The 13871-nt window shown below is 38.0% G+C and overlaps 1 long non-coding RNA gene across 1 annotated transcript; it reads right to left on the bottom strand.

Annotated features, from left to right (window-relative positions):
• Positions 1–2154: 2154 nt before the first annotated feature.
• On the bottom strand, positions 2155–13465 carry LOC105716582 (uncharacterized). Its single transcript, XR_010344483.1, has 3 exons — positions 12383–13465; positions 12193–12289; positions 2155–2464 (listed from the first exon to the last, which is right to left on the bottom strand). It is a non-coding gene; the product is annotated as an uncharacterized LOC105716582 (long non-coding RNA).
• Between the last annotated feature and the right edge of the window lie 406 nt (positions 13466–13871).

The following is a 13871-nucleotide window of genomic DNA, read 5'->3' as shown; positions in this document are numbered from 1 at the left end:
TTAGTATTATTTCTTTCTGAAATATTTGATAGAATTTACTAGTGATGCCATCTGAGTCTAGAGTTTTCTTTCTGGGAAGGATTTTTTTAAATTTTTATTTTAAGATAGAATCTTGCTCAGCTATCTCAGTGTATGTGTGTGTGTGTGGGGGTACTTAAATGTAATTTCATTATAGTCAGAAAACATATTTTGAGTTGAATTGTTTTCAATTTATTAAGGCTTATTTTGTATCACAGAATATTGTCTAACTTAATACATATTCCCTATGCACCTGAAAAGAACGTGTATTATGTTGTTGTTGAGTGGAATACTCTATAAATATAATTATAAAAATAGTTTGGTTTATGGTATTTATTGTATTTTTCAAGTCTTCTGTGTCCTTACTGATTTTCTGCTTGTGCTATCAATTACTGAAAGAAGATTCTGAAATCTCTGACTCTAATTGTAATTTTGCCTATTTCTTCTTTCGAGCTAATCAGTTTTTACTTCACATATTTTGATCCTCTGTTCCTTGGTGCAAAAAATCGAGAATTGTTATGTCCTTTGAGATATAAATGACCCTTTTATTATTTTGAAATGGCCCTCTTTATATTTAAAATATAGTTATTCACAATATTCTTCTATTTTTAAGAAATTTCTTATGCATCTGCTATTATTTCCCCATTTATAATTCTGTTTTGTTTATATATGTCATCTTTCTTTTATCTTGAAGAGTCTTTCTAGTAGACCATCTTTTTTATCTTTTTAAAGAAGCAACTTTTAATTTTGTTGCCCTCCATTATTATTTGTGGTTACTATTACTATAAATTGCATTGATACAGGAGCTAAAAAGAAATTATTTAGGCAGTTAGTGAGGGTAAGGGAGTCCTCAGTAAGGTTTTCCTTTTTTAATAAGACCCAGCCCCCAAATCATTTCTTTTCTAACAAAAAGCAGCCTGAAAAATCAAGCTGCAAGCATAGATAAGCAAGCTGAAAGCTTGTATAGGTAAATGCCAGCAGCTGTGCCTATAGAAAAGGAATATCTAGAAGTCAAGTGTATTCAACATGGAAGTTTCCTCTTCCCTTTTCTTTGTCACCACGTGTTCAGGTAACAGGGCACTGGCCAGGTAAAGACCCCATTTGCATAATAAAAAATTAGGGTATGTTGGCCAGCTCTTCACAGGCTATGTAAATGGCACACCTGGTCCAACCAATCCACTATGCCCTATGTAAATCAGACACTGCCTCCTCAAGCTCGTCTATAAAACCAACGGCATCTCACTCCAAACCCAGAAACCCGCTCAGGACCCCATCCTCTGCACAAGGAAGCTCTCTCTCCTTTCTTTCACATATTATTCTGCCCTTAAACTCATCCCTTGTTTGTCTTCGTTTTCGATTTTCTTAGCACAAGACAAGGGACCTTGGGTATTTCCCCAAATGATGCCACTACGGTATTATTATTTTTCACGTTCTCTTTACTTTGGTTTCTGCCCTTAATATTTCCTTATTTCTAATATCTTTAGTTTGTTTTAATTTTTCTTCCTCTTCTTGAATAAAGAAGAAGTTTTCAATCTTCATTGATTGGGATAAATTTATTTGGATTTTTAAATTTCCCTCTACTACTTTAGCTATGTTCATACATTTTGGCTTAAATGCTTTCAGTTTATTCTGTTTAATATTTTTGTGAGTTCCTTTTTAATCTAATGATTGTTTATGCTATTTAATATCAAGATTCATGGGATTTTTAAAAAGTTATTACCAAGAACTGTGAGAAGTATTACATTTTATCTTACTTGCAAGTTAACAAACCAGCCAGTCGCAGTTTCAAAAATGCTGGCAGAAGACATGAGACTCCTGGATCAGAGACAAATAACTTAATTACTTCATTTTCTCATTAGTTCCCCTTGCTTCCCAAGTCCCACAAGCGTAATACATACATGGGTCCAGGAGGATGCTGGAGGTGGGGTTAAGTCACAGCTAAGAAACCCTGAGTTTAGGAAATGCCAATCTTTATAAGGAAGCTGTGAGCCAATGCACTCAACTTCTGCTCCAGTGGGAGATATTATCTTCATTTTATAGGACAGCAAACAAACCTGCTCCCTGCCATGAAGGGAGATACTATCTTTATTTTCCAAGGCTGTTTGCTATACAAACATCCTTCAAAATATAGTCCAGAACAAAAGCTAATAATGCCCCTGCTCAAAAGACATACAGAAACATGAGAAATCCATGCAGCATTCTCTCCCAACGATTATTCTTTTGTAATTTATTTTTAACAAAATTGCATTGTAGTCAGGGAACATAGTCTGTGCAATATAGATCTTTAGAACTATTTATGCAAAAAGATGGGGAAAGTCTCCATGAGTTAGAGCACCACACACCACAGAACCTGCAGACCAACTTCATTCCCAGGATCTGCACCAGGCATCTCACCCTTCAGGGAATCTTCCTTAAATATTAGGTTGTAATCCAGTTTGTTGAGGGCCTGGAGAGAAAGGGAATGAGGAAATAAATGCCTTAGGGCAGCTAGTCATCATACATATATTCTCACCAGATTCTCAACTTGGCAGGATCTTGAGGTTGCACTGATATTCTCCCCACCTCCCCAATCTTTCTATCCCACCTCCCAACACAGACACACACACAGACACACACACACACACCCCTGGCATCTGGGCTGCTCTTGCTAATTTCTGTTCTACAGAAGTGATGAGGCCAAAAAAGTGATCCTGCCAAAGCAATGTAGAGGACAGGTAAGAGCAAAATGCATCCTCCACAGTTGCACCAAATGCCCCACTGTGTCCCAATCCCAGACTGCTATGAGCCTCTACACAAGCTCACAACTATCTTTGGTCTCCTCTGGCCTCTCAGAGTTTTTATGTTAATTCCTCAGACCAGCAGTTCTTTCCCACTTTCAGTTTCTCAACCCTGGCTGCATATTAGAAGGACTTGAAAGGTATTTTAAAAATGTTACTGTCCATATTCTGTTTCTGGAGATTCTGATACAATTGGTCCAAGGTGGGCCCCTGATTAGCAGGAGATTTCAATGCTCCTTGGTTGATTCCAATGGCAATAAAGGTTTTCAATCATTGTCTCTAATTTCTACTGGATCAATTTGGGGAAAGGGACCTCACAGTCCAGGTTCCTTAACTTTGTCAGAAACTAAAAACTTATATTTTGTTTAATGCTCAAATTATTGAACTCATATACCTAATAAATACAAATTTTAAAAAGAAGTTATCTTGATGATTTAAGATGACTATAGTTTGATTACATTATCTTAAATCATTTAAAATGCAATTATAAATTCACTATGGTTGATTTTTTTCCCAACACTTCAAATATCATAAAACTTTCACAAATGCAGTGACTACAAAGCTTATTAATATTACACTTATACTTGAACCTATTCTAAAGTCTCAGAACAATGGACTTATTCATTTCTTTGATAATTTATGTGCTTGTTTTATACCTTCCTGGGGGATATTAGTATACTTATTTTAATATCTTCCTAGGGTTTCAGCAATATATTTTTATTTCTTCCCAGGGGTGGAGTAACATTACTAGACCCAAAAGAAAAAGTATCCATGCTTGGCCCAGCCAAGGCTGCAGGATCTGAATTACTGGCTGATCCATTTTTGGTCTGGCATCAGGACTCATCATCAGGCTGAGTTAACTCCTAGTGTTACCATAATACAATTTTTAAAGTCACACCTTCACATAGGTTTTTTTTTTTTTTTTTTTTACAACCTGGTGTCTTTCAGGAAATGATGTACTTTTAAAATCTCACTTGGCCAACATCACAAAACCCAAGGTCCTATCAGTATGATTTATTGACTTGGTCTGCTACCTTTCTAAAGAATTACATAGTCCTTATTGATGTCTTATTAGAACGAGAGCGGGGCCATCTAGTGGTTTCATTTCCTATGAGATGAGACATTGGTTGTGCATAGTATACTCTTTCTCTTTGAGACATCTGACTAATTTCTCTGTTTAGAAGACCCTTGCTATGGACAAAGTATTTGTGATCCCCCCAAATACATATGCTGAGATCCTAATCCCAATGTGATGAGATTGGTAGGTGGGAGGCCTTTGGGAGGTGCTTAAATTATGACTGCCCTCATGAATGGGATTCATGCCCATGTAAAAGCAAATCCCGAGAACTTGTTCATCCCCGGCACCATGTAAGGACACAGCAAGAAGGTGCCATCTATGAGAAACAGGCCCTTATCAGACACCAAATCTGTTTGCACCTTGTTCTTAGTCTTCCCAGCCTCCAGAACTTTGAAAAATCAGTATTTGTTGTTTGTAAGCTACCCAATCTATGGGATTTTTAAAATAGCAGCCCAAATGCACTGAGACAACCCTGTTGGACATTTCTTCTACTTGGTAATTTAATGTGATCATTAATCTTGATTAAATATGGGATTTTTTTGTCAGGTTAAATTATTATATGTTAATCCCAGTACCAACCAATCCAGTCCTCCCTCTTCTTGAAGGAGGTTACTTGCTTCCATAATTTTATTTTTTCCTCAGAAATAAGTATGTGCATATATATTTATGTTTTTTTATAAGACAGTAATTCAATAGGAGAAACAAAATTGCCATATATAAACAATGTTAACTTGTTAAAATCCATGAACAAAAAAAATTCATAATTGGTTACCTATTTTTTATTACAACCATATTTTTGTACTAATTATGTTAATTGTTGAATATAATTATAAATCCATGGCCTTTTATAGACTTAACAAGTTCCAAGTAACCATAACAATAATATTTCGCACTAAAATTATCATAGCTTGGCCCATGAAAACCTTAAATTGGATCTTTCTTTGGCTTTTTGGTATTGCCCCTAACATTTTAAAAATAAGGTTTTTACTTTCTGGTAATAACAGGATATTCCAGGCTCATTTTGATTTCTTTTATTTCCCAGAACAAGAAGTCATCTGTCCTCTGTAGAGTTCTGGTTTCTGTTTCTTGATAATAGTATTAGAATAGTGGTTATGGGTAGATGCATAAAAAAGGAGATGGGCAAAAGTCCTGCCAATGCTGTTGACCTACTTACACTAGAAAATGGGACTTTAAAAAATAAATCGTGGTTTCCAAAGATTTTCAAATGTAAAGACGTATGTATTAGTCCATTCTCACACCACTATAAAGAACTGCCCAAGACTGGGTAATTTATAAAGAGAAGAGGTTTAATTGACTCATAGTTCCATGTGGCTGGGGAAGCCCCAGGAAACTTACAATCATGGCAAAAGGGGAAGAGGCATGCCTTACATGGTGGTAGGTGAGAGAGAGTGTGAAGGAGGAATGGTTTGGTACTTATAAAACTATCAGATCTCATGAGAACTCACTCACTATCACAAGAGTGGCATGGGGGATACTGCCCCCATAATCCAATCACCTCCCACCAGGTCTCTCCCTTGACATGTGAGAATTATGGAGATTGCAATTCAAGATGAGATTTGGGTGGGGACACAAAGCCGTATCAGTGTTATATTGCTGAGTCCTACTTTTCTTACAGTAAATGGTATTACCTGATACTAAGACTTTCTTCCCAGTAATAGCAGCCAGTTCAATAAACATATATGCCCCTACTAAAGTCCAAGCACTGTCCCTGCCTTGAGGGCTGCAGGACAGCACAAGATAAGCTGGATATAGCACGTTCCTCTCTTCTCCTTGCCATAGAACCTTAACTGTTCCTTGTCAGAATAGCTCATATGCCTTGCCACATAATACCACTGGAAATAACTTCCTAGAAGCTGAGATTACTACAGGGATTTTTTTTTAAATGGCAATGAAGGTCTTGGAAAATGAGGACACAAAGGAAGACTGAAGACTGGAGACACTCAGACACAAAGGGACAGAACAAAGGCATCCAGGTAATAATGGACTGAGAGGGAGGGAGTTGTGTTTTTATGATGAGAAATGTGTGGGAGAGCGAGCACTGAGGAGATGGAAGAGAAGATAGCAAGAGGGCTACAGAGAGATTTGGGACAAAAAAACAGAGGGAGAGAAGACAGATTTGGAGAAAATGATTGATACTGAGAGGATTTGCAGCAAGATATGAGAAGATATGAAAATGCAATGTAGGGAGAGTAAAGGAAGAAAAGGAGAAAGGAGGGGAAAAGAAGAGAGAGAGATGCTCATCTACTTTCTGTTCTGAACCATAAATACAAGCCATAGATTCACTGACTGAAACAACCATCTGGATTTGAATGGTTTTAGCTGAACTAAAATCCATTGTGTAGGATATAGACTAATTAAGGTCTGAGCTCTGTGGGATTAGCGACATATTTCCATTTTCTCTTTTGCTTGGCTCTGTTGGGTATCAATCATCAGGCTCATGTTTGGCGGCAGCATCTTCAAGTCCATCTTGTTGACCATTGTAGAGTAACAGGCTTTGTAAGCTCAGCTACTACACCTCAATTTCCACCAACCGTGGTGGCGATGACCTCGGCATTCTTACATTCAGTGCTGGGATTAGCTGAAAGTCAAAGACCTCGCTTGCTGCACACATGGTTGATGAGTCCTACCCTGTTACCACCTCCGTCACAGTCAGCAGTCTATTCCACAGGGTTGAAGTCAGAAACGTGAATCTTACTGATACTTAGAGCCTTCAATCTCTACATCACAGTCTTATGAAATGCTCGGCTACTGGCCACCTTCTCTCCCCATACGCCAGTTCGTGTTCAGCTGGACACACGGCTAGTGATTCACAAAAAAAAAGTGTTGGAAGAATGGCTTCCCAAATCTGCTATTCCAATGTTGGCTTGGGAAGAACAGCATAGGCCTTGTACATTAAAAAATGTATAAAGTTAGCATTTTCAAAGTTGATTGCAAAATTTATTTGGATTCTTCTTCTTGTTCTCTTGTTGCAAAACGTTTCTTCTTGTTAACTGAGACTTGTATCACTGGGGCTCTTGACTTTCTCATGGTGGTGAGTCTAAAGTGGACTCTCTTCCAGACTTCAGGGAGAGGACAAAGGGGTGATGGGTCCAGTGTCAGCATCTTCCTAAGCATTAGACCCACAACTTGGCATGCAGAAGAATCATCTGGGAGCTTGTTAAAAATTCTGGGACCCACCCCCAGGGACTGGGTCTGAGGAATTGGAATGGAGACAGGCAACCAAACTGTAAGACTCTCATAAGTGATTCCAAGGCCATTCTTTAAAAAAAGTGAGTATTATTATTTTTAATTGACATATAATAATTGCACATATTTATGGGGTCTAGTGTTACATTTGAATACATTCATTAAAACATGTATACAGGGTAACTAGCACATGACTCAGGCCATTGTTTGAGAAATATTTCCCAGGATAATGACAGTAGGTCTTTGCTTACAAGGTGTCTTGCCAGTCCTAAAAACACCTGTATGATCCCCTGCTAGTAGCAGGCACAGATGCATCTAAGTTTTCCTCCCAGACCACATGTCCCACCATCACCATGGTCAACATCAGTTCTCAACACAGACACCTGGTCACTATTAAACTTCACCTGCATCACTGACGTGGACTCTTCATGAGCCTCACATGTTGTTTAGTATAAGTGGTCCTATCTTTTACTGCACAATGAGTTCCTGTAAATCTGCTAAGAATCCAAAAGTTCAAGATGAAAATTTATGTGTTATGGTAGACCTTCATTCCCAGAAAGCCACAAAAAAAAAAAAACAAAGATAAAATCCATAGTAACATGTCCTGCCTTCTGGATTTCATCCTTGATATAGATCTTCAGCAGTTGGTACATATTCTTTACATTTTGTTCTCTTCTTGTTCTTTATGGCACTTTCATCATGTTTAATGATATCCATCTTTGACTCTATTGTAGTGCCTGTGACGTTTCACTTCTTATCATCAGTATCAGATTTACTTATTTTTTTCTACTCTCTGTGCTGTGCACACGTGGTGATGCTTACAAGACTGAACAGTTGGCTGCCGGGCAGAGCCACAATGGGATAGCTCAGAATGTTCTTTAAAGACTGGCTTATAAAAGCCTGAACTTCACATCTGGGAGGTGCATAGGACTCAAAACTGCAGGATGTAAGGATGTTAAAAGTCAGAGGTTGAGAATCATCTCTGTAATAGGAATCCAACTTAAATGAAACGAATTTGTCTAGCCAAATCCCAAGATAAAGCTTTATTACTCATCCAGATATTTTTCTTTTTGCTGGGGAGGAGGGGAGACAGAGTCTCACTCTGTCACCCATGCTGGAATGTGGTGGCTCACTGCAGCCTCCACTTTTCAGATTCAAGCAATTCTCCTGCCTCAGTCTCTTGAGTAGTTGGGATTACAGGCACACACCACCATTCCCAGCTAATTTTTGTATTTTTAGTAGAGATGAAGTTTCACCATGGCCAGGCTGGTCTTCAACTCCTGGCCTCAAGTGATCTGCCCTCCTCGGCCTCCCAAAGTGCTAGGATTACGGGCCTGAGCCACCATGCCCCACCCCATCCAGATATTTTTCTAAGTGCTGGAGATACAGCCATGAAGGAATGAGACAGACTTGGTCAGGGAACTTACAGACTGGAGGATGAGACAGGTAGGTAAATGGGAAATTACAAATAAACTCTGTGAAAAGTTCAGGGTGCTGTGCACACACTGATAGGAACACCTCAGCAAAACCAAGCTGAGTATGGTTTAGTCAGGTGAAAAATTAAAAAGAAATGTTGCAAAATGCCCAGGAATATAGAGACAAGAGACAGTCTGGTATGTATGGGAAATGGTAGTTTTCAAAATGGCTGCAACAATATTTCCTGTTTCACATGTTCTTCTGACAATGCAACTTTGATATTCTGCCTGTCAACAGCTGGGTCTATGTGCTCTTGGGTCTGAAAGTGATACAGGCTATCTGTGAAAAACCTACAGGTGGCCAAGTATGGTGGCTCATGCCTGTAATCCCAGCACTGTGAGAGGCTGAGGTAGGTGGACTGCTTAAGCCTAGAAGTTCAAGACCAGCCTGGGCAACACTGTAAAACTCCAGCTCTATCAAAAATACAAAAATTAGCTGGAATGTAGTGGTGTGTGCCTGTAGTCCCAGCTACCTGGGAGGCTAAGGTGGGAAGATCACATGAGTCCAGGAGACAGAGGTTAGAGTGAGCCATGATCACAACACTGTGCTACAGCCTGAACAACAGAGTGAGACCCTCTCAAAAAAACAAAAAGAAAAAAAGAAAAGAAAAATTAAAACCTACAGCTAAACTTATAATGATGAGATATTGAACATTTTGACCCTAAGGTTAGGGAAAGTGGGAAAGGACAATAATGACCACTCTTACTACTTTTTTTAAGATGTCGAACTGGCAATCCTAGCCTGTGCAATGAGGCAAGAAAAAGAAACAAAATGTATAAAGACTGGTATGGAAGATGTAACACCACCTTCATTTGTAGAAAAAATGATTTTGTCTGTGTGGAAAATCCTAAGGAATTAATATTGCATGTTTACAGGATACAAAGTCAATATAGTAAATTCTCATTATTTATGGTAAATATGGTGCATAAAGTTGTCTTGAGCATGAAATTAGTGAATACTGAACATTTGCTCCAATGGGAAATACAGGTTTAGGATCCTGTGAGACTCTGGGACAATATTTTTAGTCAATTAATACCTAACTTCGTTATATGTGTGTTTCTGTTTAACAGCATCTTTTTTTTTTTAATTGTATTTTAGGTTTTGGGGTACATGTGAAGAACATGCAAGATTGTTGCATAGGTGCATACGTGGCAGTGTGATTTGCCGCCTTCCTCCCCTTCACCTATAACTGGCATTTCTACCCATGCTCTCTCTCCCCAACTCCCCACCTCCCGCTGTCCCCTCCCCTATTTCCCCCCAACAGACCCCAGTGTGTAGTGCTCCCCTCCCTGTGTCCATGTGTTCTCATTGTTCAACACCCGCCTATGAGTGAGAATATGCGGTGTTTGATTTCCTGTTCTTGTAACAGCATCTTTTAAAAAATACACATATTGTTGATTTATCAACATCAAACTCATGGCCAACAGCTCTGTAACTCACACCTCAACAAAGCTTATCTAACACATTTCTCTGTGAAGTCAGGCACATCACTACCTTCTAGTGCTTAGATGCATTAGAGAGCACTTCAGGCCTACCCCTGGGAGCCATTGTAAACAGCAAAGTCATCAACAAAAAGCATGAAAATGCAATACACATGGCATTAAATATACTGTGAAAGGATACTTGTTTACTTTATGATAACTGGAACAAGCAGGGAGAGTACTGCCTTGCTTAACTCAGCTGGGAACATGTGCACTGGGAGCTCAGACTATCCATCACTTTGTGTACATCCACAAATGAATGTGGGGACTACACATGAATTTTAGTGAGCAGGCAAATTCACAAACACAAAATCTGCAAATAATAAGGATCAACTGTATATAAAAGTCAACTGTATTACTATGTATTTGCAAAAAACAAACAAACAAAAAAAACAAAAAAACCTTGGGAATGAAAATTTAAAATAGCAAAAAATATCAAATGCTTAGGAATAAATCTACTTCAGAATAAAATTTAAACTGAAACATACTAAATTTTGCTGTAAAAATGATCTAAATAAGTGAAGAGTTATCTCATGTTCATGAATTGGAAGACCCTCTCCAATTTATCTATAAATTTAATATAATCCCACTAAAAATCCCAAAAGTCATTTTAAAAATAAATTGCCAAGCTGATTCTAAAACTTATATGGAAATGCAAAGACCTAGACTAGCTAAAACAGTTAAAACAATTTTGTAAAACAACAAAATTGGAGGGGTTATATTACTTGTCTCCAAAACTTACATAGAGCTACAGCAATCAAGAATGTGCAGTAAAATTTGTGTAAAAATAGAAAAAGCAGATAAATGAAATAGAATAGTACGTTTAGAAAGAGACCCACACATATATTGGTTAATTGATTTTTTTTAAATTGCCAAAGTAATTCAATGAGTGAAAAGACACTTTTTGCACCAAATTGTGCCGGAGTGCTGGGTTTCCATAGAGAAAAGAAAATGAAATTGTATCTCTACCTCAAACTCACAAAAATTAATTCAATAAGAATTATTGGTCATGAATGTAATAACTATAAAGCTTCTAGAAGAAAGCAGAAGATAATATCTTTGCAAACTTAGGGCAGGAAAACTGTTTTAGAGAGATTATAAAAGGCACTTGCCATAGAAAATTGATGAATTGGACTTTCCCATAATTCAAAACAAAAGCATTGTATCTACTATGTATAAAGAACTTACACATATCAATAATAAAAAGACAATTCAAGTTAGAAAAATATAAAAATGACCAAAACATGCATAAAAATGTAATCAACATCAGTAGATAGCAAGGAAAATAAAATTAAAGCAATAATCTGAAAAGGCCACAATAGAATAGTTGAAAATTTAAAAAGCTCAAAACAACAGATGTAGGCACATATGTGGAGCTACCAGAACTCTCTCTATATTGCTGGAAGGAGTGTGAAATTGTACAGTCACTATTTAAAAAAATTAATGCCAGTTTCTTAGGAAGTTAAACTTACAACTATTCTGACTCAGCAGCTCCACTGCACAAAAGGAGTTGTACAAACATGTCTTTACTCACAAGAACCCCAAATTGGAAACAACTCAATAGAATGGATAAGAAAGCCATGATACCTTTATACTAAGAAATAAAAAATAAATTATTGATACATGAAACAATGTGAGTGATTCTCAGAAACATTATGTTGGGTAAAAGAAGTCAGACACAAAAGAGTACCTACTCTTTTCCATCTTGCAAGATGGTGGTTGAAAAAGTTGAGAAGCCGGATACTAAAGAGAAGAAACCCAAAGCCAAGAAGGCTGATGCTGGTGGCACGGTGAAAAGAGGTAACCTCAAGGCTAAAAAGCTCAAGAAGGGGAAGCCCCATTGCAGCCGCAATCCTGGAATTGGCAGGTATTCCCTATTTGCCATGTATTCCAGAAAGGCCACTTACAAGAGGAAGTACTCAGCTGCTAAATCCAAGGTTGAAAAGAAAAAGAAGGAGAAGGTTCTTGCAAGTTACAAAACCAGTTGGTGGTGACAAGAACGGTGGTACCCATTTGTTCTTCACAAAATGCCTAGATAATTATTCTACTGAGGATGTGCCTCCAAAGCTGTTGAGCCATGGCAGAAAACCCTTCAGTCAGCACATGAGAACACCGCAAGCCAGCATTACCCCCAGATCATTCTGATCATACTCACTGGATGCCACAGGGGCAAGAGGGTGGTTTTCCTGAAGCAGCTGGCTAGTAATGGCTTGTTACTTGTGACTAGACCTCTGGTCTTCAATCAAGTTCATCTACGAAGAACACACCAGAAATTAGTCATTGCCACCTCAACCAAAATTGATATCAGCAATGTAAAAATCCCCAAACATCTTACTGATGCTTACTTCAAGAAGCAGCAGCTGCAGAAGCCCAGACACCAGGAGGGTGAGATCTTTGACACAGAAAAAGAGAAATACGAAATTACAGAGCAGTGCAAGATTGATCAGAAGGCTGTGGACTCACACATTGTACCAAAAATCAAAGCTATTTCTCTGCTCCAGGGCTACCTGTGATCTGTGTTTGCCCTGATGAATGGAATTTATCCTCACAAATTGGTGTTCTAAATGTCTTAAGAACCTAATTAAATCCTTGACTACAACAACAACAACAAAAAAAGAGTACTTACTGTATGCTTCTATTTATAGAAAGCTCCAGAACAGACAACACTAATCAATGATGAAAGAAATTATAGCAATACTTGTTTATAGGGGATTGGCAGGGATTGACTAAGAAAACTTTTTGGAAGTGATTAAAATGTTGGAATTCTTAATTGGGATGTTGATATTTTCAAAATTTATCAAATTATACACTTACATGCATTTCACCATATGTAAACTTTTTCTTTAACAAATCCTTGAACGATCTTTTCTCTACACAAAAGTCACTTTCAAGCACACACACAGGCTCACTAACACATTAGATTGTAAAAAATGAAAGTCCTAATTGTTAGTGAATATATAGAACAACTGGAAGTTGTATTTTCTACTTGTGGGAGTGTAAACTGATACGAATCACTTTAGAAAGCAATGTGACAATATTTAATGCAGTTGAATGTGTCCATATGGCTCAGCAATTCCACAGCTAATTGTGTATTCCTAAATCACACATAGGAACAGGCATATTCAATGCAGCATTGTCTGTACTAGTTTTAAACTAGAAATCTCCCGACGCTCACCAACAGGAAAACAGATATGTAAATTGCACATTGGCTGTACAACCAAATATCAAATAGCAGCAAAAATGAAAGAAGTGGAACAACTCCCATCAATGAGGATAATCCTCAGGAACATAATACAGAGTGAAACAATGCAGAAAAATACATATTGCATGGTACCATTTATAAAAAATTAGAAAATATAAAAACTTAATTCAATAAATTCCCTATGCATTTATGCATAAGTAGGAACAGCCAGAAAATATGAATGAGGCCAGGTGGGGTGGCTCACACCTGAAATCCCAGCACTGTGGGAGGCCGAAGCAGGCAGATCACTGGGTCAGGAGATTGAGATCATTCTAGCCAACATGGTGAAACCCCGTCTCTACTAAAAATACAAAAGGTAGCTGGGCATTGTGGCAGGTGCCTATAATACCAGCTACTCAGGAGGCTGAGGCAGAAGAATCACTTGAATCTGGGAGGCAGAGGTTTCAGTCAGCCAAGATGGTGCCACTGCACTCCAGCCAGGTGACAGAGCAAGACTCCATCTCAAACAAAACAAAACAAAAATGAATAAGCATAAAATTCAGAATAGTGGTTACCTGGAGGGAGGGAAAGAAGTTACATAGGGGTTCCATGTCTACTTGTAATGTTTGATTTTTAAAATCTGAAGCAAATGT

The sequence above is a fragment of the Aotus nancymaae genome, unplaced genomic scaffold (assembly GCF_030222135.1).
Source record: "Aotus nancymaae isolate 86718 unplaced genomic scaffold, 86718_ANA_hifiasm-v0.15.2.pri h1tg000003l, whole genome shotgun sequence".
Lineage (NCBI taxonomy): Eukaryota > Metazoa > Chordata > Mammalia > Primates > Aotidae > Aotus > Aotus nancymaae.
This window is presented reverse-complemented; position numbering and strand designations above follow the sequence as displayed.